The sequence below is a fragment of the Amblyomma mixtum genome, chromosome 3 (assembly GCF_055824585.1).
Source record: "Amblyomma mixtum isolate Tamu chromosome 3, ASM5582458v1, whole genome shotgun sequence".
Lineage (NCBI taxonomy): Eukaryota > Metazoa > Arthropoda > Arachnida > Ixodida > Ixodidae > Amblyomma > Amblyomma mixtum.
The window spans coordinates 69,781,873-69,808,150 of record NC_143014.1 but is presented as its reverse complement, the minus strand read 5'-3'; the positions used below and the strand labels follow the sequence as shown (position 1 = coordinate 69,808,150).

Genomic DNA, 26,278 nt, shown 5'->3' with positions numbered 1-26,278 from the left:
TATTTTCTTATCGCGAGCTCGGTTAGACAATTATCCTAATAAAGAAAGTAATTTTCTTCTTCCTAATCTGGTTCTCATTTATTCTGCGTTACTGTGTGTATATGCGTTCAAACTGTACAACATGATGTCAATAAGTAATGAATTCAGGCTTATTTGATATTCACCGCACAATTTTCTTTTTGTTTTCACACAACAATAAGCATTAATCAAAAAGCTATTTGATAAATTCCTACAGGTAATGCTTTTTTTCCCCTGCACTTGCAAACCCGCAAGCAGCCAACGCAAACAGGGTTGCGCACTTCACCGTGGGGTTAAGCAGGAAAATAAAGCAGCACTGTTTTGCATGCAAAACAGTATTCGTGGCCAGTGCGAAACACTGTTACCTCCTCTCAGATAGGTTCGGCCCGAGCTACATGAGCTACGAGGAACGCCATAGTGGAGGGCTCAGGATTCTTTAACCTGCACTGACATCGCACAGCACGCGGGAGTTTTTACAATTTGTCTTTGCCCTGCCAGTGGACGTAGTTAGGCTGACGATGATGACCCTGTTTAAGGGCAGTAGCTCCATGTTAATTTGAGAGCCTTTATGGAACCTAATGGTGAGACGATATACATTTGCACTATATCCTGACTGCGTGACCTCATATACGCTTGGACGAGCAACAGAACGTGCTTCAAAGCTGCACGGTGGCACACGTCAGTGTAATGTATTAAATTGGCGAAGAAAAAGTATCTATTTTCCCAGCCCCTAAAGCGTTTCCCAGTCTTTCTCTCATGCTCGGTAATCCGGTTTCTAATTTTTGTTCGTGGATTGACTTGCGGAAACAACAGGGAACTCCCAAACCGAAGTTCAGCCTGAGCATCAGAGAGTTCGCGCGCGTGAAAAAATAAAAAAAAACAAATAAAAAAACGGAAAAATGACTCAGAGAGTGGAAGAAAAAGAACAAACACAGTCAATAACAAAGGGGCTACTCAGCTATAAACAGGGCCTACTCGCTCCTACTTTGTCGCTGACTATCTCTTCGAAGCATAAGCAACTCGACTTCACCGCCTGATTTCCACGCCGACGTTTAAGCGCAATGCGACTACCCTCAAAGATGTGCTAAGATTCTCTGTTCTGACTCACGCAACTCGCCTTGAGGAACGTCAATATATTACTTCTTATTGAACAAAGCATGGTAGTACTACAGCCAGATCAGCTGTTGGAAAAAGCTGCTATTGAATTCTAAGACCGAGAAGCTTTGATGCAAGTGCGTTCGTGCTTGAGGCAGCAGGGTATTGTACTTCGCTGAGAGTAATTACTTAGGGCCTCGCAAATCTAAACACGGATGCGAACACGCGCAAATACGTACCTCACTTCATGTTACTCCTTAATTGCTTTTCGGAACTAATTAAAATTCACTTATGGTGCGCGTTCTAGCGTAAACTGTGCAAGCATGCTGCTCGTACCGCACTATTATCATGGTAACGGACGCTCTTCAAGTTAAGAACATTCAATTGCTCAAACTTCTGCAAGATATTTTGTGGTTTTGTTCTCGGCCCACCACGATTAAATTCGCTTTTTCAGTGTGGCCTCTGATGCACCTTTCCCATCGCACTCAGATTCGAATGTCGGAATACGCACCAGAAAACGAGCCTTTTCTGGTATGAACGCTCGAGCGGCATCTTGACCAATCAGACTCAGCAGTGTGCATGGCTCGCCATGCCATTGTACCCGATTCGAAGGAATCGGTTTAATGCATGACCGGCAATCGCTGCTTTTATAGTATTTTTGACGGCTATTCAGTGCTCTGACTTTCTCTAGTTTGAGCCTGTAACGTGGTCATGCTTTATTTACCCGCTCGTACGGTAGTTATAATGAGCCGGAGTGAGCAACATTAACATGTAATTAACTTCTGTAAAGAAGTTAATCAACTCTCGTCGAAATCTTAAACCCGCTTCATCGTACGTGACGCTACCTACGAACGCAATAACGTAACAATAAAATTTTGAAGCAGGAATTACAGGTGTATCTCCCGCGTTCATTGAAATTATAAGTGTCGATGTGGTGTTGCTAATGACGCTCTGAGGACAACTCTAACAATTTTTTTTTGTTATCAAAATCCGATAGTTCAGCATTTCGCAGCTTTGTTGGCGCTCGGCCGGCAGCGAAAGATGAATTTATTGCTAAGAGATTTGGATACAAAGTTGAAAAACTTTTTCCGCCGCTCTGATTCAAACTCGGAGCTCTGATGACGAAACACCTGAGAAGTGACGTAAACTGACGTAAACGTGGACTCCAGGATTGCTGGTTGCGAGCGGTGCAGCCTAGCAGCAGCCGAACAGAAATCTAACGCCGGCCAGATATTGAAGGCCTCTATCAATCGTGACTACTGTCGCTTCGTTTACGTTTGCACCAGCGTTGTGATAAATCTCGTTCCCGATCACGGCAACGAAGTTCCTGCAAAACATTGGGCCTGCACTCCATCGACCTCAACCCCACACAGCGTGCGACGCTCTTGATGCCTAAGGCGATGGGCCTGGCATGATGGTCCGAGCGCCGAGGAGTCGGCAGCAAGGCAAATTACTGGTGCCGCAGCTGTCACTGCCAAGCGACCGCCACGACAGATGAGTAGAAACTGGTACGTACGCACATATTTTTAATTTCTGTCGTCCTTGTAGCGCTGGTTGTACACACCAGCGTCACACACGCCGAGCGGTGCGTTCGCTAACGTGGAGGCTCGTGCAACATTATCAAGTCACAAGTGTTTTCCTCGTCGCAGGTGCGTGCCGAGGTATGACAATCGACCAAGGAGCACTTAGAGGGCCACTTGGGGTTCCTCTGCTGTTCCGCACTCGTAAACCGAGGCGCGCCAAAAACGAAACCACGCGGGCATGCAAAGCGCGTGGCAGCGGAACACCAAAATACACTGAAACTCAGCTGGCCGCCTGTTGCGCCGTCAAGTATAGTTTCCTTTGGCTTCCAGCATACAAGTTTCCTTTTTTCCGTCTTCCTCGTGTGATAAGAGTGTACTAGCTGCTTGAAAACAAACATTGTATACTTCACTATCCAAATGAGTAACATTTATGCCCGTTTATCGGCCACAGAGATCCGTGGTTTTCGGGTATTTCGTTACTGCGCCTGTACTTCCGAAGTTCGCCTCTGGCGGCGACACCTCTATTCAGTTCTTGCTCTTTTCTACCTCACACTGGTTTCAGTAAGAGTGGTCTTTTTGTGGTTAGCAGCTGGTATTGGATCGATAAACGCCAACTTCAATTTCTCCTCAGTTCCCTTTAATGACACTAGATGCAGTTGTCAGGCGCTTACATGCTCGTTCATCTCTCCTTCTGATCGACGACTAGACGCCATGAAAATAACAACACCATTGAGATGGGTGCGTGCTCGCGTGTGTATATGTGTGCGTGCGTCTGTGCATGCGTGCGCGTGTATGCGTGCGTAAGTGCGTGCCTGTGTGTGTGGAAAAAAAGGAGCTTGCGTTCCTGGACAGCAAATGGGCGACACTCGCTACCTAAAGTTTTTCATAACTCTACGCAGAAAGGGTGCACGCAGTTGTCTGGGTGGGGGAAAAAATGGCGTTTGCACGTTCACATGAGCTTTCAGGAATTTTAGTTTCGCTGTCAAGCAAGCTGCCTGCATGTTAATTTTTCACGCTTGAGAGTTCCTACTTTCGGCCGGAATTTCACGCGTACACAAGCACGCGCACTGATTCAAGCAAAGTCGTTGTGCGTCGCTCCTGAAGAATGCAGCCGCAAACAAGAAAATGTGAATGTACGCATACAGCTGTTACCAGCGGCACACTGGAATTGTCAGGCTTGCCCCGAAACACTGCGTGCACGTGGGGCTCAGGAAACGCAGATTCCTGAGATAAACAAGAAGGGAAAGAAATTCGAAGAGTATCGATCTGCACGGCGGCACATTACGAATAAGAAATAAGCTGCATACACAAGTAGGCCCCGTTTGTGCCTATATTTGGAATTCGTCGAGTGTGCACTGGATGGAGTGAGAATCGGTACGTATTTGTAATGTAAATTGCGGAAGAGATGCTTGTCAAAACAAATTACGAAATGCAACGCAGACAGCAGCTACTTTGCAAACATACTGCACCGTTCGCGAAAGAGTAGAACGGAAAATAATATCGTGGTCCGGTGCGAATCGCTACCACTGTTGTCACGTGGAGTGCAAAGGTGAGAAAAATGTTAAGCAGTGGGAACCCTTTCTGAGGCAGATTACAAACTTTCCACGGACAAAGGACAAATATTACGAAACCGTGGCACAGAACGCGGACAGGAGTAAAATGTTTCGCGACCTCGCTGGTTTCATTCCTCGCTGACTGCGAAAGGAGGGCACAAAAACGGTGTACCTAACAAACATCGTACACGATGCTTTTTTTTTCTTTTCGTGCGGTTCTTCTTTCCTGTCGTTTCAGGTAATGCAAGCGCAGCAAAGGCAACTCAGGTTTTTGCGCAAGAGCGGACTGAGCGTTGTATGATATCAATCTGTGCGAGCTGAAGATAGCGCCTCACGCCAAACTTCGGAATCCTAGCCACAATGAAATTCGCCGCCAACGAGGCAATTTGTAGGAAGCTCGCTATGAACTAAAAAAAAAGAAATAAACGTGGTGCTTCCGCATAGCCACGCATAAACGCTGAAACAGAATAACCAGAACTGACACGCAAACTACACGCCCCGACAAAACCAGACGTCCGCATGGCATTGGAGGAGCAGAACGAGACGTACGCGGCAGGAAGAAGCAGCCCAGCGGCGCAAGTTGCCCGAAGGAAGGTGCCAACTCGGAAGCCTTGGGCGCGCGCAGCGCGGACGCCTTTCACGCGCAGCCCGCGGGGAGGTCGCGAGCGCGTCAGCTTTCGTTAACTCGCGTCTCTCGTCACAGCCGTGCGGCGGCAGCGTCGGCTGCGCTTGGCCAGGGATGTGAACAACCCCCCCCCCCCCCCCCTCCCCCCAAGATCAACAGCAGCTGTATCGAGCGTGCCCTGACGACCGGGACGGGGGGAGGAAACCGGGGCGCTCCGGTGCGACGCTCGCTGACAAGGTATCCGACATGCTCGGCGAGGCCCCGCGAGCGCGCGCGACCTGGCCGCGCAAGTCGCCGCAGCTTCGAGCCTCGGGCTTCTCAAAATAGTTGCGCGCGCCCGGAGGTAAGACGGGCAGAGTCAAAGGTGAGCCCAGCCCGGAATAAAAAAAGGCGCGGTGCTTTTCAAAACGTTTTTGACACGGCCAGGCCCGGAGCGGCCCGTTTTTAGCGCACCGTTTTGACGCGAACCATCAAAAATAATCAAAACAGCGTGGCTGCCCTCCTGGAATAGGATCCCGACGCTGCCAGGCCAATATGCGGTTTCTTTAAGCTCTTTTTTTCTCCCCCTTCCCCGCCAGCCCCGTTCGAGAAGGATCGGGTGACTCTCGCGAGACGCGCACGTCGAAGGATTCGGCCGAAAGCGTAAACAGGACGGCCTCCTTGGCGTCCTCGTTATTAATTGAATAGCCCGGACGGCAGACCTCTTCCCGGAATAGAGCGGGCCCGAGCCGCGGTCGGGGGCGCGCACCGTGAAACTAATTCAGGGATGCCACGCGCTAATCGCGTTTTGGTATAAATGACCCCCTCGATGCAGCAGCTCAGCTTTGGCCGCCTAAGCTGCAGCTCCGGTGGTCCAGCTTAGCCGCCCCCACCGACTGTCTTTGGAGCGTGCGAAGGCAGCTGTGATCACGCGCGAGCCTGGGCTGCCATTCGCCCCCTGGCAACCTTCTCGAGGGCCGCACGTCTTAAACATTTCGCGATGACGAGGGGAATCAGAGCGGCGAGTGTTTTCCTGGCGACTTTCCCAGGGTCATCGCCGGCGCATAACGAAGCGGCCACGTTCGTTACGGCCCATGAGTGAGCGTGCGACACCCCCAGTGAACGCTGCCTGCTACTTCGGGAGTCCCGACTGGCAAGCGCCCTACACACCCGGACACAAAAATGTTCGCCTGGGCTATGTGTACTACACTTATTTACATTTTTCTGGAAGATGGGCGGTACAATCAGTTCTGTGAGACACAGCTCTCCTCTAAGTTTTCACTTCACAAACTTCGCAGTAAGACTTCATCTCCTATGGCGCCCTTGAGGAACCTGCACAGCATGACTTCGTCATATGCTCTGCTACAGACCCTGGTATTTTCAAACGTCAAAATAGTTCTCGGTTCAGTGGTGTGAAAGGTTAGGAGCCTATGGTCGGGGGAAATCACAGCAGCCCCCAGCCAAGCTAATGGGCGTTGGGAAAGCAGCGGCTACTGGTGGGGCGGCGTGGGTGTTTGAACTCTTTGTTCAAGCAAGGAATGCTGGTCCTAGTTAGAGGTATTTGGCTCGTTTTTTGTACTTAAGGGTAAACTTACGTTCTGGTGCATAATTTCTTCCATGATACCAAATTGTGCTTGTGATAACATAAATGTGAGCATATAAGGGTACGGAATTGAGAGGCCCGTTATGACACACAGAAAGCCAACAGTCGCCTAAGCAAAAGAAATCATAGGGGAATGTTTCTATATTTTTTATTGATTTGATGTTGATCAATGGGAGATTTATAGCGCAATTAATTAATAACTGGAAGATAATTGATTGGAAAATGGTAGAAAAACAATGATAACCCGCCGGTGGGAGCCGAACCCATGAACTGGGAATTTCACTGACGGTGCTCTACCAACTGAGCTACAGCGGCGGCTGCCTTAGTCGTCTACTTTCGGGGGTATTTATGTTGAGTGTTCAGCAACACCACCCTCGTCCATAGCGGTGGACGTAGTACGTCCTATATCACCGCGAGTGTCACGGGGAATGTGATCGAACGGTGAGCGTGGAAGCAGTGGGAGGACCCTTTTACGCTACCTATGGCATCAAGACTGCCAGAACTGAGGCCCTCGGTAAGCTAGTGAGCAGTCAAGGGTGCAGAAATGAGGTGCTCGTTATGACATACATGTGAAAGAAGCTAACAGTAACCTAAACTAAGGAAAGCGTAGGGCGATGTTTCTTTTTTTTTTGTGGTGTTGATGAATAGGAAAAAACAAACTGTGTAATTATTTAAAGGACAAAAGATAACTGATTAGAAAGCAGAAAAAAAAATGGCTGAGGCTTAGCTAAGGTTAAGCCTAGTCAGATGCGAAGCATATTGATGGCTAGGCTTGGTAATACATGGCTTTCCTTGGTTGACGTTCATCCCGCTCTTCATCGGTCTCTGTGGCACGCTGAAGCTTTCGCTTCTCGTTCAAATCAGCCCTGCTTCTAGGCGGCATCCCAACACCTGGCCGCCTCGTAAGTGCCCGGAGAGCGAGGCAAGCTCAGCTTTATACCGCTGCTGTAGCGTCACGTGGTCAGCTGCAGCGCCTCTGATGTGGAGCCTCCACCGCTGCGGCCGACCGCGCGAGCCGGCAGCCCATCTCTCCTCTGCTGTGACGTCATGTTGTCACGTGGTGTCACGTGGTCACGCTAAAGGTCAATGGTAGCTCCACCGCCGGCTCGACGGGCTGTAGTGTAGCTCTAGTAATATGCTTCGCATAAAAAACACCTGCCGTCGGTGCTTTCCTCGACTTCGGTGACTGTTGGCGTCCTTGATGTCCTTTCAGGTCTGTCAAGACGGCACCTTGCGTTTTCAGCGAAGGCGTTTTCAGTTCGACACCGGTGGTTGCGTAAGGCGCTGCGGCAGTTATACACCGCACCTTTCTGTTTCGAATCACTTGTCGCGAACTTTTCCTACCCTCTTTGGTGTCTGAAACGCAAACGAAAAGCCGAGCCCGTTCAAAGGCTTCTATGAACAGCAGAGTCGATTATGTTATAGTATACCGATTCTCGAAAGCTATCAGGACCTGGTCTTTGTTTACACCGACGGTTACACAACCACACAGAAGGCTACACATGTCGCGTCATCCTGCAGATGTGCTAAATGGAGGACGCGTGCAGACGAGGGAACCAACAATTGTCCCGGTAAGAGCGGACGTCATTGTTTCGAGGTACCAATTTTGTCCTACCCTCCGTCACACGAGAAGGTGGGAGGCAATCATGAATTCTCAGCGCTTCTATTTCTCTTTTTGCCCCAAAATAACAGTTGCCGCTGAACTCAGCGCTGAAGCAATATGCACTGCGCTCATACAACTGGAAGAAACTTCGGCTCGTTGTATAAGTCCACCAAAAAAAAAAAAACAGGATACAAAAAAATGCAACAGGTAATTAGCCTCAAGAGACATGTGAATTCTTCGACCATTGTCTGACGCTCAACATGCGTTGTGACATCTCCACAGACTACATAGATATATTCTTATATAATGGTTTGCAGCGAAAGTCTAAGAAGTACGATATAGGCAGTAATGAAACTGTTTTACTGTGCCTTGCACACCCTTTATGGACGTTGTTCTAAGTCTCTGTACAGCGTCTACGAGATTTATTTCGCACTGCACTATGGGAACGTAACCCCACATCGTTCGAGCCGCTAAAATGTTGGTGTTTTCCATCTACCGCACGCACATAGCGCACATGCTTAATGAACGCGATTTTCATGATCATGGCCTGCGTCAACCTTTTCCGCTGGCGAAATTAGCTTGCCGCAGTCATTGATACGACTTATGGAAATACACGTGCTGGAGCGTTGCAACACTTTTGTAGTATGGCCATAAATTCTTGATTGCCACTGTCTCCGCTTCTGTACATTGGTCACCCGTTGGTGTTTTTCTATCTCAATTACACAACGTTTTTTTATGACTACAACCGCGAATTAAATTTTTTTATTTGTCGCCCCGCGTTCTTTGTCGTTTCAGTATTCTAGCTTTTCTTGAAACATTTGCTCGAAAGCTTTCTAGTGCTGACTTTTCCCAGCAAGTTAACACTATTTTGCACGAGTAACTAAACGTCTTTGCTGCCTATTTCCTCCAAGTAACATATTCAACACGTGCTAGCATTTTCTAAACATCGATTCCCGCTCAGTCCTATGGTATTGTAACGCAATATGGTGTTCGTGCACTCTCGTATATCGATGGACAACACTTTTTGGCCCTCTGCACAACTTTGAGACGTCATTAAGGCGCGTTTTTATGCTTTCTTCAATTCGGCATACTGCCGCGCAGCATAGACATAACGCCACGGATGTAATAACGAAGTGTACATGAGGCAAAAGCCAGAGCAGTGTTGGTCATAAAAGCGCAATATAGCGTGGTAATATGGTAGAGTAATATTTGTGCTATGCGCCATCTTGCCTCTTAGTGTGCTGTTCTCTTCGCTATTTGCTACAATTTACGCGGCTTTTTCACCGTTTTCTTTGCCTCCTTAAGATCGTTTACTCAAAGGGACGAACTCTAATGGGCTTTTTTGTAGTGTGTTGCAATCTAATATGGTGCCGGGTCATGCGGCTCCTGACGGTTTTATCGAAGGACTGTGCTTGCGATAAACGCCGTGGCCGTAATTGTCATCAAAATATCGGCACTATATCGGCGTCTAATCAATAAAACAACGTTTGGCCGGTGAGAATGTGCAAACATGTTAAATTTCACCACGTTTAGTTTTAAAACAAAAGGGATTTCCAGCCGAACGCACGTACAGCGCGGGACGCTGCGGCAACCGGAAAACGAGATGAACCGGGATACTGGTGACATCTGTGTGGTGAGCGGTAAATTGCCAGCTTTTAATTTATTAATGAGGAAAGAAATACCTGGCGGTGATCTTTCCTTCGTACTTAAGTGGTTGGACGCCATTAGCTTCCATTAACTCTGTGAATACAACGGTGTAAATTCAGACTACATAAATCTTACAGCTTCTTTTTGAATTCTTTACAGTTGATTGATATTGTTTTTCGAATATGAATCGCACATGATGCACGCATGCTCAAGCTTTGACCAAATTAGTGAATGATAGGTAAGTAGTTTTAATGGAAGGACGTAATTTCCAATGTTTATTCCTTAAAAAGCAAAATTTTTGAAATGCAGGTGCACAAATACTTTCAACATGCGATTTCCAGAATAAATTTTTAGTGAACTTCAAATTCAAATATTTATGCTTACTTCTAGCGACTTCATGTGATGGTGATGTTTCTGGATGACATATACAACAAAATTATTCTTTTTGTGTGTCGTGGGAAAGAGGTCAATTTTCTTAAGCTGAAAGGAGGCGTAAGAAACTGTGAAGTATGCTGACGCCTCCCGTCAGCTATAGCAAACATTGTTTGTTTTACACAGTGCTGTCTATACTGAACGCGGTAATTGTAATTACAAAATAATTAATTCCGTCCACCATTCAAACTGCAGGATTAAAAGGTTCAGCTGCAGCACGTAAGTGGTACTGCAGACTGAAACGTTTAACCGCTGTATTTTGTTTTACTCTTTTACTGCTGCGTTTTCGTTCTCATGTTGCGATATTGTTGTCACATTGCGCTGTTCGTGGTATTAACGTAATTTTCGTTTTTTTAGCATAGAAACCTACTTTGTGTCATGTGTCATGATGTAGTGATGCGAGTTACCAGACATGAACAATCGGACCGATTTGAAACGCGAACAGATATATGCCGTATTTGAATTTTCACTGTGCAGCGGGACATTCGCTGGCAACCGGTTTATGAATGCAGCCGTGCCCCGGCCGTTCTCTGCAGACTGCACACTCTTTGCAGTTTTTGCCATGTAGAAGGCCTAATTCAGCTGCTGTCTGTTGTCTGAGACGCGAAGTCAAGATATGTGAGCAGTAGTATTAGGAGTTAAGTGATCAAGTCATGAGAAGCCATCAGGTGTGTCATACAAATATCAATATACCAGGCGTTTCAGGGAAGACTTTCAATAATTCTCAAAAACAGGTTTTTTGGAGTAAAAATGTGGCTCCTTCAGCATAGTATTACCAGTGTTGGCGGACACCAGAAAACCGGTGAATTGTCTTGAGTAGTAAGCTGATTCACTAATTTTTAACAATTAACTTTTTAGCTAGTACAGTTAGGTGCCTAAGTTTTTATTAGAAATTTGAAGCCATATCACTTTTTAGAATTTCGAAAACGCTGTTACCCTTGGCGCTGTGGCTCGACACAATTTGTCTTTTTTGACTAGTTACGCGCACAGGAAAGGTTGCTTCGCCTGCATGCTTCGCCTGCATGCACCACACATATACGGCGTTGTCATGACTCCAAGATGAAAAATAAGGTATGGCGGGGCCTTTCAGGTACTATAAGTGCCGACATGTCAGCTCGTTCCAAACCTTGTTCGGTGCTTGAGAAAATCAACTTTGCCGCGTGCTAGGGATGGTAAATTCTCCAATGGGCGGGCTCAGCCGGCTCTCTGCCGATCTCTATTAAAGACGCAAGCTTCTTTCGTTGGGCGAATATTTACGAAATGGAAAGAACGACGGCAACACGCGGCAAGTTTTAGACACATGAAAGAAGGTGGGAGAGATCCGACGGGATAGGCTACGAGAACAAAAAAGCAGGACTGGTGATTCTGGCACTCATCTTGACGAAGACTGCAGGGACACGCGGAGGAGAGCTGGCTGATTAGTTTTTGAAAGGTAGCAGCGTGAGATAAAATTTCTACAGCAGACGTATAGCCGCGTTAGGTTTATTGCTGTTTGCATTTGCCTTTTCTGCTCTGCTCGGTTTCGAAAAAGCGGCTACATTTATTGCAATTTTTCACTCTGTCAGAAGGCTTTTCATCACGATTAGCTACTTATTAGCTTCTAAATGTACCATTATTGTCTAAGGCCTGAAAACGGCAGGCCTGGGAAAATAGAAAATTTTATGCGATTATTTAAAAGTAAATAGACCAAACAGCAAAGAAAATAAAACATTAAGGTATTCTGGTTTGCCGTTCAGCAAAAAAATTAGCTAATACACTTGATGTGGTGGCATAACGTCGTTTGCTTCAGAATTTGTTAGAGCCTGTGTATCGACAGTTACTGCCTGAAACGAAGAAACCTTAGATATTCCTCACATTTTGACAACGGTATCCTGAAACAAGATCTCTTCGCAAACTTGGACTGCCCATGCTGCACGAGGGAGCCTGCTTTTTTGTGACTGATAATTCAGTGCTTGCGATTTTATATTACGGCATATAAAGGAAGCCAGCAACACCGAGACTAAAGAAAGCATTGAAAAGTTCTTTCAATTCGTGGTGTTAATGAATGGGAAATTGATAGCGCAGTCATAGTACGCCTGAAAAGTAATTGATTAGAAAGTAGAAGACAAAAACAACCACGGTATGTTGGGCTAAACGTTTCGCAAGAGCTCATGTCGCTGTTTGTCTTTGATCTTCAAGATGGTACTCATGGAACTGAACAAGGTCGTATTGTGTTCTGTGCACAATGCGCTTGCTTTCATGGATACGTTCCTTTCGCGTCTGCAGTACTCAAAAGAACCGCGACGCATTTGCAAAAGGCAAGGCCCGCGACTACAGGCGTTTCGAAACTGTAGACTCACCGGACAGCGGTAAATAGCGCCTTTAGAATGTAAGTTTATGCATTAGGAAGGTCGTCTGGCTATTGCGGCGTCGAGACAGAAATAAGTGATAAAGTGAAAAGCTAGACCTATCACTGAGCCCACTGTATATATATGTGGTTCGGGAAGAGGCAATTTGTTTTTGACTTCATGCACTCTCACTCTGCATAATCATGGAATTAGCGCTACTATGGGGCACAGCAGCTGCTGGTTAAGTCGCTTAAGAAAGGCGTTGGAGCTTCCGCTGATATTTCCTACCGACTAACCCGAAAAAACAAAACTGCAGAACTTTAGCCTTGCAACTTTAGTTTACAACGGTCAGATGTAACGCGGGCCAAATAATTCACTCTGCACCGCTTATATGGCTTGCGTAAGAAAAAGCATTACTGGAGCACCAACGGAAAAAGTGAAATATCAGGAAGCAAAACGTTCGCCTGCGCTACCGCATTGTTCACCGGGGCGTAGTAAGCGAAAAGAACGACACGAATAACGTTTGATATCTGATACCAAAATAGTGCCTGTTACGCAATGGGTGATCGCTCTCCAGTTTTCTTTTTTGGATTAGCGCGCCGCATGCTGCTCGCCACCGTACCAGGCCCATTTCGGGCCGCTTTTGTCCGCGCATAAGTTGCAAGGCGTCACAGCTTACCGAAATGCGTGAACAACTTCGCTGGTTGAGTGCATTACTCTTGTATTCTACTTTTTTTTCTTTCTACTCTCAGTGTGTTCTGATGTTCTGATGGAGGCCAAAGGCGTGATCAATTTTCTTTCTGCATAGCTGAGCTTGGCGCAGTGATTAACATTCAAATATTTCGCTGTATTTCAGCTTGACTTCTTCTCACGGATGTGTTTTAGAAAACTGTGTTGATGATCCTCCATTTTAAAAATTTTCACTGCGGCACAGGCGAAATGTTTGCAAACTTCCGCTTGAGACAAGAATCCAACGCCTGGAACAGCATTGTTCTGCACCTTTGACCGCACAAACAAACTGCCTTGCGCTATGATAGCCCAGACGTAGCTTCTCATCATAATGATTGTGCTGCTCATCCAGGCAATGATTACCGACACGTCCTACGTAGACCAGCTACACCGGACAGTGAAGGTTTAGACCAATAGGCCGTCACGCAGGGCTACCTCGTCGGTCACTGCGACCTTGCGTTGCTGTCGCGCCTTACAGTGTCGAACCTGCTTATAACGAATTCTACGTCCCGCGTGACGTACTACGATGCAGCTGTCTTTTGCTGTTCACCCATGCAACGTGGGCCGGTAAAAGAAAGAGAGGTAGAGGATCGACAGCAACACCTTCGCGGGTTCGCAAAATATTTTTACGCAGTTGCAATTTGCAGTTTCGTTGAAGATAAGCACGCCACGCTATCTGCGAATAGTGAGAATAGGACAGCCGTAACGATACAATTTTGGTTCTTGTTGCTCACTACGCTTGGCTTTTAAAACAGAAGCACAAGACGTGGGTAGGAGATTTGGCTTCACAATGCGCAACCATCCTTTCATATTATTAATAGGCATTTTTTTTAGTGTAGGAATCGGATTTCATTCTGCAATGTCCTGGTACAACTTAAATTATTTGCAAGGGTTGAAGAAAAACGGTTATGTGTATGAACAGCACGAAGAGACTTGAAAAACACTGGTTGCCTGCAACGAGTAACGCTGTAACGCCATATCATGACGGGCCGTGAGAGACACACAAAAAAGTATACTTCAGAGTTCTGGGATTTCGTTTTCGCATTTCGGCGCATGTCATTTACGGTGACAGAAGAACTCTTTTTTTTTTCATAAAACAAATATGTAGCCTGTACTCCATTTCAGATACTCCTCCATCTCCATACTCCTTCTCACAAGTCGTTTACAGCGCTGTAATGGCTACGGCGATCTCAGCCAATCAAATCGGCGTGCGCTGCAAGACGTGTACCTCCTCGCCCCTCACCGCCGCGACTGGTGGCTCCATCTCTGGGAAGGAAAGAGCCCCAGTGTACAGCTGCTACGTGAAGGATACTGGCTGACATGGCGGACACCATGTTTACGAATGATGGCGCACCACTCCGCAGCAGGCCTCCGCAGTGCTGTGTTCGTGCGGTCTTTCTCTGCTAATTTAAACAGCGAAGGAAACGCTCGCTGTCAGAGCCACCATTTCTAACTACATTTTCAAATACTGCAAAATTGTTTGAAAAATAGTCACAGCACAGCTCAAATATTTGAGGCGCTATTTGTTGTCTTCGTTGGCACTGATTAGACGAGAGAGCTCTACCTTTCACAGTACTTCAAACGACTTGTGAGATGAAGTATAGTCCAATTTTCTTATTGACATAAATAGAACGTGGTTAAAAATCAGTGCTCCTTGAATATGGCATTCAGCAGCCACGGTGAGAACTAATATGTAGATGACGCATAACAAATATACCCCTCAACATCGCAACGGTGCTGTCAAAAGTTTTGTACTCAGTACCACAATCGAGATGAAAACTAGTGTAGTTGGCAAGTCTGCTTCACCTGCTCACTTGCGCGTGTGGTGTAAAATGCAGGTGTCTTACTGTGTGCACTATTAATAAAAAAAATCTCGGAGATAACGTCGCGCCATGGGACATTTTTAATATAGACAGAGGGCAAAGTGTTAGAAGAAGAAAAAAAATTCCCAGACTTTCTCATGTAGCGTTATATTTCACATGGCTGCCAGAATGACACCTGCAGTTCTGTCAGTACTATACGTCTCTTAATGACGACGCATTTAAAAGCACTGACGAGCTCTTCGGGAGCGCTGTACCATTGCTAGCATGTCAGTGGAAAAATGCTGCTCACTGCAGTAACTCTTAAAAGCCGGCATAAAATGTCAATTATTTTCCTTCAAAGTGACTAATTTGTAAAAACACGAGAAAAAAAATGAGAAGATACAAGGTAACTGCGAGTCCTTAAACAGACGCTTAAAAATGTACGAGAACCTTTGAGCATGGCACGAGAAAGCGCTGAATTTAGACCAACCTTGAGAAAAGAGGGAAAAGGAAGGAAGAGCTTTTGACGCAAAGATGTAAAAGAATGGGAACAACGGTAGGCGTCCAGGTGTATACCAACATAACCATAGCTCTCCAGATGTTTGCTTCCTTTTTTTTTTTTCACAGCATGAACCGTTGTTGTAATATCAACGCTATAAAATTTCGGAGACGAGCCGCCCTTTTTAGCTGCTCATCGAGTCAATCAATGCCAAGGCTACCCGCCGAAGTAATAGTTAACGAATTATGCTATTTACCGAACGGCACCAAGCTCGTACGCTGTAGCTACATAGAAAAACAACTTAGTGCAGTGTTTCCTTCTCCAGTTTCCTGCACTAATAATTTCGTGGTATGCATGAGCACCATTAACGCCAGTATTGATTGGTTGTTCTTTCACGCGGAATGACCAGTATTAAAAATTATCACGCAACAGCGTGCAAAAGAAACATCAAACGCGGGAAGCTTGAGCAAGCACATTAAGACTTCGTCTGTTTGACCTGCTATTTTCTTCTAAAGTCGCTGTAGATACCGAAGGTTTCCAGGCTGCGTATCACAGATTAATCGCGAAAGTGGCTTCTCCGCTTTTTTAATATTTATCAATACGCAATTTCAATACCTTATTAACGCTAATCCCTGCCGGAGTGAAATATTCGGTACCCGAGCGAGCGCAGACTTTTAGTATTAACAAAGTCAGCAAAGAGCGCAGCCTCTGTGCACTTTTCGCCTTGCGTTGTTGCTTGTTTCTTTTTTTTTTTTCATAGTAAGAATGGCTGGAGCAGAAAGAAGTTCGATGTTTTGAATTTTGCTGCAGATTTAAAACACAGTATCGCATGGCACGGATTCCGCCTTATATCTTCGGTCTTTCTATGGGGCCTTAATTAACGGTCATGCTCACGCAGAAGAAAGCTCGTAAGGAACAGGGCAGAGCAATAACAGTGCAGAGGGCGGGACTAATTGGTACGTCGTCCGTAAGGCGGCTACTGCAGAGGGCAAGGACGAGCTAGACATACGCACGCGCTAATTACCACGAACTTCTGGTGTCTGCTAGGCTTTAGAATGGGCGTTGAGCAAATTAAAATGAAAGAACTCGAGGTTTTATTACAAATTGAATTGCAGCAATGTACGCCGTGAAAAAAAAAAAGACAGATTGCGGGAAAAGTGGTTGCGGGATAAACTGCAGCAGTGCGTTGACCTAACCAAGATAAGCTAATAGCTTGTGAAGCTGTCGGTGATTTTTTTTTTTTTTCAGTGACCTTTCAGTGATTTCTAACGCTTAAGAAGAATTGAAACGCTGTGCGTCGGAATAAAAATTTTGAATATAATGGACGGAACTACCCCAAATGATGTTTTTACGCAGAGTGATGGACAAAAACTTCGCCAGTGGCTATTTGAACATAGCCAGCAGAATATCGCGCTTGTTACCACGGCTCGATGCTATTAGTGTAGCATTAGTGATAATTCCTACGAAATAAAAATGTAAAAAGAAAGGAGACAGTAACACTCTGTTGCAGATTATGACTGTAAAAAAAGCGTTGAAAGGTTCTTCAGCCTCTTTTCAAAAAAAAAAAAAAAAGAGGGCTGATGGCAGTCAAAAAATTCTTAAAGAAAACGTTATTACCCATCTAAGGAAACGATGAGAGACAAAAATGGAAAGGCTGACTGTGTCACACGCAGCCAACTACTCAGAAACGTTGTCACGCCGACTATAGCATGATAAATAGCCGCTTGATTATAGAATCTTTAAAATTTTGATCCTTTCTGTTCAACGTAGTTAGTGAGACATCCATCAAGTTCGGATTAGGTCTTGAATAACCCTAGGTAATAAGGTCCGCAGGGCCGTAAACCTTGATAACAGTGGAAGTGGTCTTTATTATGTTTACCCCGAATTGATCTTAGGTGCACTACACTCAGTTATCGACAAAATTAACAAAGTAATTTTTCTGCTCCAAGACATTGATTCCTGCAATCCGCTTCTGACTTTGCTACAGCATTACGTGACCTCTTGGCAATTTGTAAGAAAAGGAGGTATAGGGCCGACATGTTTCTAATCGAGGTGTGCGAATAGCACTTTTTCAAACCCGAATCAATTTCTAATTGATTATTTTTATGAATAATCGCTACTTTGAAGAATGTTCGTAGAAAAAAGTTGAATCGTACGAAACAGCGAGGCGTTACCGGCGACGCTGTGATGCGGTGCTATACAGTAAGGAGTAATAGTTGTAGCTATCAAAATATGCCACACTGATCTACACTAGGGGTTACGCAACACAAAGTCAGTATTTCAAGTCTATGTCCGTCACGTCACAACTACAGGAAAATTATCTTTTGATACTGATACTAACAGCAAATTAACTAGCACGACATGTCACTACATAAGATGGGCGAGTGCTACGTACGAACCATGGCCTCCGAGACAGGAGATCAAAGGAGAACTTTTCTAAGCCGTGGCGAGCCCCTAGTCTTGAAGGCCATGTAAAAGCATTGCGAACGCTGCCGCATGAATGGACCGCGGCAGCATGCTGTACGGCACTGGAGTGGGCCTCGTTTTCGTAAAAGACGTGCACGATAACTACGGCGTGTTTTGTTCGCAATTCATGTCAATTTTTCCAAAACTATTCGAAGTCTTGAAAATAGATCCGATTTGTTTTGAGTAATTTTGAACATTCACTGTTTGATCCGTTCAGCGAATCGAATAGGAGGATACTCGATCCTATATTCGTGAATTTCGAAGCGCTGTGTTGTGTCTCTGCCTGTGTCCTTCTTCTTGTCCCGTTCGTTGCGCTGTAGTCATGGAAAATTCCCACAACCTTAGTTGCTACTTGTTCCGTGCGTTCGTTTCCTTTAAATCCCGCACCATAAAACCAGTTTCAGCACGGCCTAAATAAGCCCACATTGCTCTCTCTTTTCAATGTACTAACGCTGCTTAGGCACCCAAGTCCAATATGCGCGACTCTTCAGAAGTGTATAGAGTGAGCCATGAATGGTTAAAGTAGGTAAATGTTTCGTTCAGCAATAGCCAGTCGTTCAGTTGTGCTAGTGCATTTTCCCCTGCGGTGGAGGGAAGGGTAATTGAAGGACTCTACCGGTGACTGTGACGACGGTGTCTCTCATGTAAAATGCCTCTAAATAGCAGGGCTTACTGATCACGTCATGTCGTGGCGAGTTCCGAGTTTTTGAAATCCGTATGCTGTTTAGAAATTTTACAACCTGCGAAAAACATTATTGCACGACCTTAGGGGCAAAAAATGAGCACATTTGCTGCGTGCCATAAAAAAAAAATCGCATTTTATACGTGTAGTGCAGAAAAAAAAAGGAAATCTGCCGCGAGGTCAGGAACAAAATACTAGGAATAAAAAAAAAACGTCTTTTCAGGTTTGGTTTTGTGCAGGCGCCGTGTGAAGTGATCCAAAGAGACGTTGTTTCTGCCGACAAGAAAACTGATCCAAAAGCAAAGCGCTGCAGAAAACGGCGCTCCTCAGCAATGTCTTCTGGTCGGCTAACAGACACTGAGGCGTCATATTTTGCAAAATTACGCAAGAGTAACACGCGTCGGCCACGCACTTGACTGGAAAAGCAAAATGCTGACCGTAGTATGCATGGGTTACAAGGACGGTGCTCACGTAGGCGCAGCCACATAGACGAATATGTGGCACAGACACAAGCATCGTGTTTCGGACTCTGAAGCAAAGATTACATGGTTACATACCTTTTTCTTTTAACGCGCCATTCGCGCGCTTTAGACAAGCTTGGCGTGCTGTACAAATTTTCGGTAAATTGAGCACTAGCCCAACAAAAACGTGCTAGAGTTAGCCTTGTGGGTAGCATGAACTGCTTCATTTAAGAACAAGCACCACGCAGGAGATGAGTCTACGATGGTTGCGTAACACGATAAAGTGGAGCAGGCTTGACTTCTGGAGTCCAAATCATTATAAAACTTGCTCGCAAGTACCCGCAGGCTGCTGTATTGCTGACGTATGTGTTCAATCGCGTAAGAATATTTCCGTATTTCTTGTGCACTTTAGGACCTCTCGAAGCGGTGAGCTAGCCCGAGCGGGTGAGTATTCGAATTGTTCCAGTGTTTATATGTTTGCAGTATACTTTTCTTGCGGATAACCTCCCGGTGGTAAACGTTTCAGTTGTGCGTTTTATAGGATAAGGTTTTGGGGCTCTGCTACTCCTCCTTGCGTTACAGCTTGCAACGCAAGAAGCGCGCGAGCGGCGTGCTTCGGAGGTCGTTTGTAGCTCTCGCTGTCGCTTTCTGGTCTCGGCACAGTTTCGTGTAAATCAAGTTACATGACATTTCGATGCGCCAATTCCAAGTTCAGCTCGAAATTGTTTTGAGGTCTAGACTGACCCGTAAATGTTGCCGCTGCTTCGTGCAACAAAGCCGACGACGGTTCGTTCACTCTACACAGTTGATCTCAATTTTCACGTGGTGGCTAGACCGGCTACTGCAGACAATGATTTCTTCTCGCAGCGGTACCTCACTATACCTAAACATAGTATAACGAAACAATGGATGTTACGAATGAATAGCCATTCCCATTGGAAGTTTTCATAGAAGCCTATGTATCTGATATCTCGTTTTTACGAAGTGAAATTTGCCTAAAACGGGATATAACGAACCCCCAGTGAATTCATCTGGTCATTTCGCGCTGAGTTCCTCAATTTGTAACGGTGCCCCGCACTTTCGTGCCGATTCGATGTGGCAAAACTGCAGTTACTCCGTTCTCCAAGCTCCTCTCTGCACACGGCCCACTGCGAGCGCTCTCTGCTTCTCTGGTGCGCAGTTTAGTTTCCGTTTTTGCCGCATGGAGGCATGGTTAAAGCCGTATGGCATGGCGCTTGGTGTGCTTGACGATATTGAGGTCACACTGGTTTCGCAGTGCCAATCGGCGAAAAAAAAAGAAGGCGTTGAACAATTTCCGTTTCCCAGAAGGCGGCCATCATTAATGTATCACGCTGAGAAGTGTTGTGGCACGCGTGCTCGCCAGCTGCGCGACGAAGATAACCAAAACAGGTACTCGAGAAGAAATCGCCGCTGCGCGCCCTGTTTTACAGCGGCCCGTATCGGCTTCAGCAACTAGAAAACGGAGCTGAATACTCTAAACAGGTCTACTGCCAGTTATATACGACATTATTCCTCACAAGACCCATTGTTAGGCTCTGTATACGCTGCGAGCTGCGGAAGACACGGATGCGCGTCAGCAAGGCTGACATGTCCGGTCGATGTCAATTTCAAGGTGATCGCTTTCCTGCCGAGCGACGAATATAAATATATTTTTTTTTTCTTCTCGTAAGGCCATCCGTCATTCTCTCAAAAAAGTGGCGGCGAAGATTACAATGACGAAAGAAGCAACTAATCCCATGCATTTTGTTCGGTTTTCTTGCTTATATAAACTGCGGTAGAGCACTTTCTCCAAGTATGTTTGCCCTAAAGTCCTGACCTACAAATTGATGCCGACTGCACGTATATTCGGCCAAGGGATGGGCGCTCGGTGCGTGCGTTGAAGGCTCTCGCAACGCACGTTGACGACACACTAATCGCCGACACACATTGTAATCGCTATTACAAACTGAAGCCTGCAGGCCTGCTGGCATCCGACAGGGGCAACCAAGGTCGCGCACCGGTATAACGAAGCAAGGGATATAATAAAGAATCGGCGGGGCCCCGTAGACTTTGTTGTAACGAGGTCCAACTGCATGTTGACAATATGTAATAAAAGCATGTTGGTATTTTAATTTACGCAACTTTGCGTTTAATAAGCGAGCAGAATTACTAACCGCATTTCCTCACACGACTACGCGTTGTACTTCATCTTGCTCAGCGATCTACGCCACCACATCACCTCTTCCCCACACCGGAACTTCGTCACTCGTGAGTACTGATGCTGTAAAAGTACGAATATTTCGTTATGTTATGGTACCTAACAAACCAATTGATAAAAACTGCGGAATCAATAACTCGGAAACGGAACTGCATTGACCCGCCGCGGTGGCTCACTGACTGTCTTTCGGCTGCTGTTCCCAAGATAGCGGACTCGATACCGGCTGCGGCGGCCGTATTTCGGTGGAGAAATGCAGAAACCCCCCTGTGATGTGCGGTGGCAGCACACGTTAAAGAACCCCAGGTGGTCTAAATTAATGCGGAGCGCTCCACTACGGCGTCCCCATAGCCATATTTTTCTTGCATTCTACTCATATTGTCTTGACTGTTTGCCATTGTTGTGTTCCTTGTTTCTCTACATTGTTTTGTTCACACCCACCCCTGCAATGGCCCAGTAGGGCTGCAGTGTGTTTAAATAAATAAATGTCATCACTTCGGGACGATAAACCTCACAATTTACAACACTGCAACTGCATCGCACTTAAGACTAAAGTTTTGTTATTCCGATTTTTCGAAAATGCCAGCATTATATTTAGATGCCGGGAATTGCTTAGCGAGCGATTTCTAGGTACAGCAATTTCATCCTGTATGTATGAGTTGAAAACATTACTAATTTTTTGTGTGTTTGTTTTAACGAATTCAATGAAAGAAGGCATTCACGTGAAACAGGTATTCGAACTACTCCACTCGAGCGGTGATGTCCGATAAATAGACACACTAACGCGCAATAACTGGTGGTTTAGAATGACTTTCATCTGAGCTGTCTGATTACTTATCATCTTGTGGTCATAGCAGGAAGAGGTGGTAAAGGCTGGCATAAATGGTTATAAGAGAAAGGCGGGTGTTGTCCAAGTTGTACTCGCGCTCATCTCTTTACCGACAGTGACAAACGATGTCTGATTAACAGACATTTTTCGTAAGTCAGGTAGGAAGCAGCGAAAGCGCCGTGTACTGTTGCCTCGATGGCGCTAAAACGCCGGGTCCCCCAAAATGGCGACCACGATGTGTCAAGCGCGCCTTTCTGTCCTAGCTCTCGAGTGTTCGTCCCCCGAATAAAAGCATCTGGCTCGGCACTACAAAGTGCACAAAAAGAGAACCACCTGTCGCAAAACGCCCCCCCCCCCCCCCCCCCTTTCCCCCTTTTTTTTCTTCGTTGCGCTCGTCCAGTAGTGCAATGAGGCAGCAGAACCTGTCAAATGCCACCGTCATGGCAGTGCTTGCTTACTGCGTCTCCAACGAATAAAGTTCAATCCATCGCCGACGGCACGTAAACCGCCAAGTTCGACGCAGCCGGCCGCATGCTACGACGCACTGCGCTAATGTGCTCGACGTAACGCTCTGCGCATGCCGCATACTGTCACTCCTTGCCGCAAGCGAAATCAGACCTTTGTTATTTTGTGAATAGGCCGAGCGAGAAGACTGCGGCTAACAGATTTCACTGCCTAATCTCATCCATGCGCAGGATTTGTAAAGGAAAAGCGAGCTTTTCTTGCGAATCAGTCTTTTTTCGCGTTCGGGTAGTAAAAGACGGGGACCGCGAGATTGCAACTATAACTATTTCTACTAGCGAATAGCTTCCCTGCTCAAGATTTCAACACGAGGAGCGTCACTCCCTCATAAATCAAATATTTTATATTCTCTGCCGTCGAGTTTTTCCTGGCCCAGCAAAGACAGGCAAGTCTCCTGCGCGTTGTACTTCTGTCGCTTTTGTGATCGTAGGCGAAAAAAAAAAATTGGTTTATACTGGCGCGAAGTGGCATCGTCCGCTGGTCTCCGGGAATCGAAAGAGAAATCATTCAGTGAAGGATTTAAATTTATGACTCGCGTATGCTTTTGGTGCGTTTGTTTTCAGGGTTAAAGCAGCACGCACGCTTCAGAGCGATAAAAAAATGGCATACAAGATCATACTCCTTCCGCCCCTTAATTGTCTGATTATTCTAGGAGTAATTTGGCGTAACCAATGTCAACAATTGAGATGTGATCGCTTTTGTATTTAAGCGTAGTGCAGCTGTAATGTGTGAGATGTGCGCATCTACAAGAAAACTATTCTATTGCATTTGCGAGAAAGCTCGAGCGGCCTAATTGATGATTTAACTTAAATACGCTAAGATAATTAGGCAAACTAGCAACGAACTAAGGAAACAAGAGCGAATAAGAAGCACATAGAGCGATGCATGAGTTTCTGCTTCACCTCTTGTCTGCGAAGTTGCGCTGCTTTTTTTGCCAAGAATATTTAATCACCAACTCGTCTAGCAACGTGCATTAAACAACAGAATTGTTAACTCGAAAAGCCAATTAAACTAAGTGAATCCCCTGATGGAAATCATGCAATACTCCGAACTTATCATTTTCTCCTGTTGAGACAGAGTACAACATACTGGCGCGTCCCTCTTCTTAAAAGCCATCTCACACCTTTTCGGAAAACTTTGTAAAAACAATTTTATGATGGGCCTAATCTGCGGGCGGCATTGTTGAACAGGACCAGCTGCGATGTGGCGCAGCTAGGCGCTTCAATTGGGGTCTGGAGGCGTGCAGGCTGCTTGCGTTAAGAAGCAGCGAAATTAATAATCAATTCCCGCGCTTCCCGGCAGCTGCTGGTCTTTTCATCAGAGCAGAATAAGATGAGGGCCTCCCGCGCAACGGCCTCATGGGGCGCGCGAGGCGATGAATGGCCTAGCTGGCTGAGCAGAAACTGCAACAAGATTTCGCTTATTGCGGGCGGGCTCTTCGCGGAATGGTTGAGCAAGTTCCGCGAACTATACGCTATGCGGTCGTAATTTCGTGGGCAGCTCTGAAGTGCCCGGCGGCCGTTCATCGCCCGAGGGCGGTTAAGGAGGTCGGCACTTTGACACTCGGTGCCCTCATGAGAAAAGCCAACGCAAATGGCGCAAGCAGCAAGGAGTTAAAGGACAGCATCCAGCCCTTCTGAAGCCGCTTGACTGTGAATCTCTCTTTGTATATTTATATTCGCCTCGCACTAATGGCGCAATTCTCGTAACGGCTGAAGTAACGACGACACATCTAAGGTAGAGTAAATGCGACATCAGTTTAACGCTGACATGAAATTACGTTCTGTCGGATTCCATGTCAGCGCCTGTTTGCATGTCGCTGGAGTCTTGAAAGGGACGTCATGCGCACACAATGTTCATGCACTCACCTGAATCGAAGTTGAAGGTTATGCCGTGAACAGTAAGCGGGCAACGGCATTCACCCCGGTGTTCCTTCATCTCCCCTTTTGTGCTCTCAAAAATTGCCAGATGATTAAGATCGTCGATGATGCGAAATTTGAGCGCAGCTCTTCACACGCCACCTGCCACCGCTGGCAGGTGGCGTGTTACGCTGGTAGCCATCTTCCGGGATCTTGCCGTGGAAGCCAACTTCCGGATGTCATTTCCTCTGCTCTCGCCGCCGCAGGTGGCGTTTTGCTCTGCTACTACCTGCCAACACGCCACCTGTCACACGCCACCAGGCAGGTGGCATGTTTCAACCGCCAGCTGCCGACCGCCGAGGGTTGGTGACGTGTTACGCTGCTAGCCACCCTCCGGGATCTTCCCATGGTAGCTCCGGCCTAAAAAGCTACTGGACTGACCAGCGCTCACCAATTCCTTCAAGTATGTATTTCCAACTAGCCCTAGTAGTAGCTCTTTTGGACTGATAACTTTTTTTTTACCGCCGTTCCCTTTCCATTCAATTTATTTGCCATCACGGCACAAATTATGGGAGGGTCCGGAGTAAAAGCTGTCCGTTTGATAGCTTGGCAAGGCCACGGACCCCCACTTTGGCAGCAATACAGCACGAACAGCGCGCCTCTCGTTCGTGCACGTATCGCTTCTACTGATGTTCTTTCCCTTTAGGCGACTGTGTTGCTGGCAAAACTGCTTCCTGTGCGCTACCAATTAACTAGACTAATGACGTGCCAATGTTACAAGCTACGAAAGGAGCAAGCTGGAAAATGAAGGAAACAGAACTGCTGTGCAAGGATAGATGGGATGCCTAACTTGTAAGCTACCTCCTTTGTTTCCGCCGAAGGCTCGGTCACGAGTCAGCGGCAACGCGTGGCAAGAATTTTACCATCCACGGCTGCCTCTTTCCGACTGTTTCTTTAAAAAAACATGTGAAGGTCAGCGCACTTCAAAACACGCAGTTTTTGTTTTTATTTGGTCTACAAAATTAGGCCTTAATAGCAAATGTTATCGGATGCGAAAGCTACAATGTATTCTTAATAGGTCTTTGCGCGCCGCTCATTCGCGCACATTTTAAGCTAAGATTGGATTACTTAGGTCTGAGGTTTTATTAGGTTCACAACGGCGCTTCAGTGAAATTGCTTGAATAATCCAACATCTGCAGTGTTGAATACAGGGGCCGAGTCTTGCTCCTTGGCACATACCTAACGATGGAAACAGCGCTAAATACAATACACCGATGTAAATAGGCAAAACACACGACACAACGGGCGATGTGTGTTGCTTCTACTGCGCCTAATGTTCAGTATTCAGCGCTACAAGCACCAATAACTGTACAGTTTTGTTTGGGTAGCCTACACGAGGCTTTGTTACAGAGCACAAAGACAGTAAATGTCTGTCGATGAGAGGAAAACTAACATTCTAGGCAATGCGCAAACCTTTCAACTGAGCTTGCTGCGCATTGCTGACAGTCTAATGGCAATGTCTGTCTTCCTTTGTTGGAGTTCGTGTCACCGTCGATGGCAGTGACAACATGGAGCTTGTCAGCCTGTCACGCTGTTCTCCACGACGATCTTCTCTGTGCGCTGAGATCTACACTCGGGAAGCTTCTGTTCTCTTTCGACACTTTTTTTTTGCTTTTCATACCCTGCATTTCAAGTTTCTTGACGTGAACAGTTCAGACGGCCGGCGCAGCTTATCTGGACTTCCACAGACACACAGTAACGATCAGTAAGGAAGGAACGTAATGAGATCTCATCATTTTCAGTGCAGAC

The 26,278-nt window shown here is 46.2% G+C and overlaps 1 protein-coding gene across 1 annotated transcript in view; it reads right to left on the bottom strand.

Moving 5' to 3' along the window:
• LOC149350533 (uncharacterized) overlaps positions 1–26,278 on the bottom strand; it is a 189,202-nt gene that overhangs the window by 162,250 nt on the left and 674 nt on the right. The gene's annotated exons all lie outside the window — the stretch shown is intronic.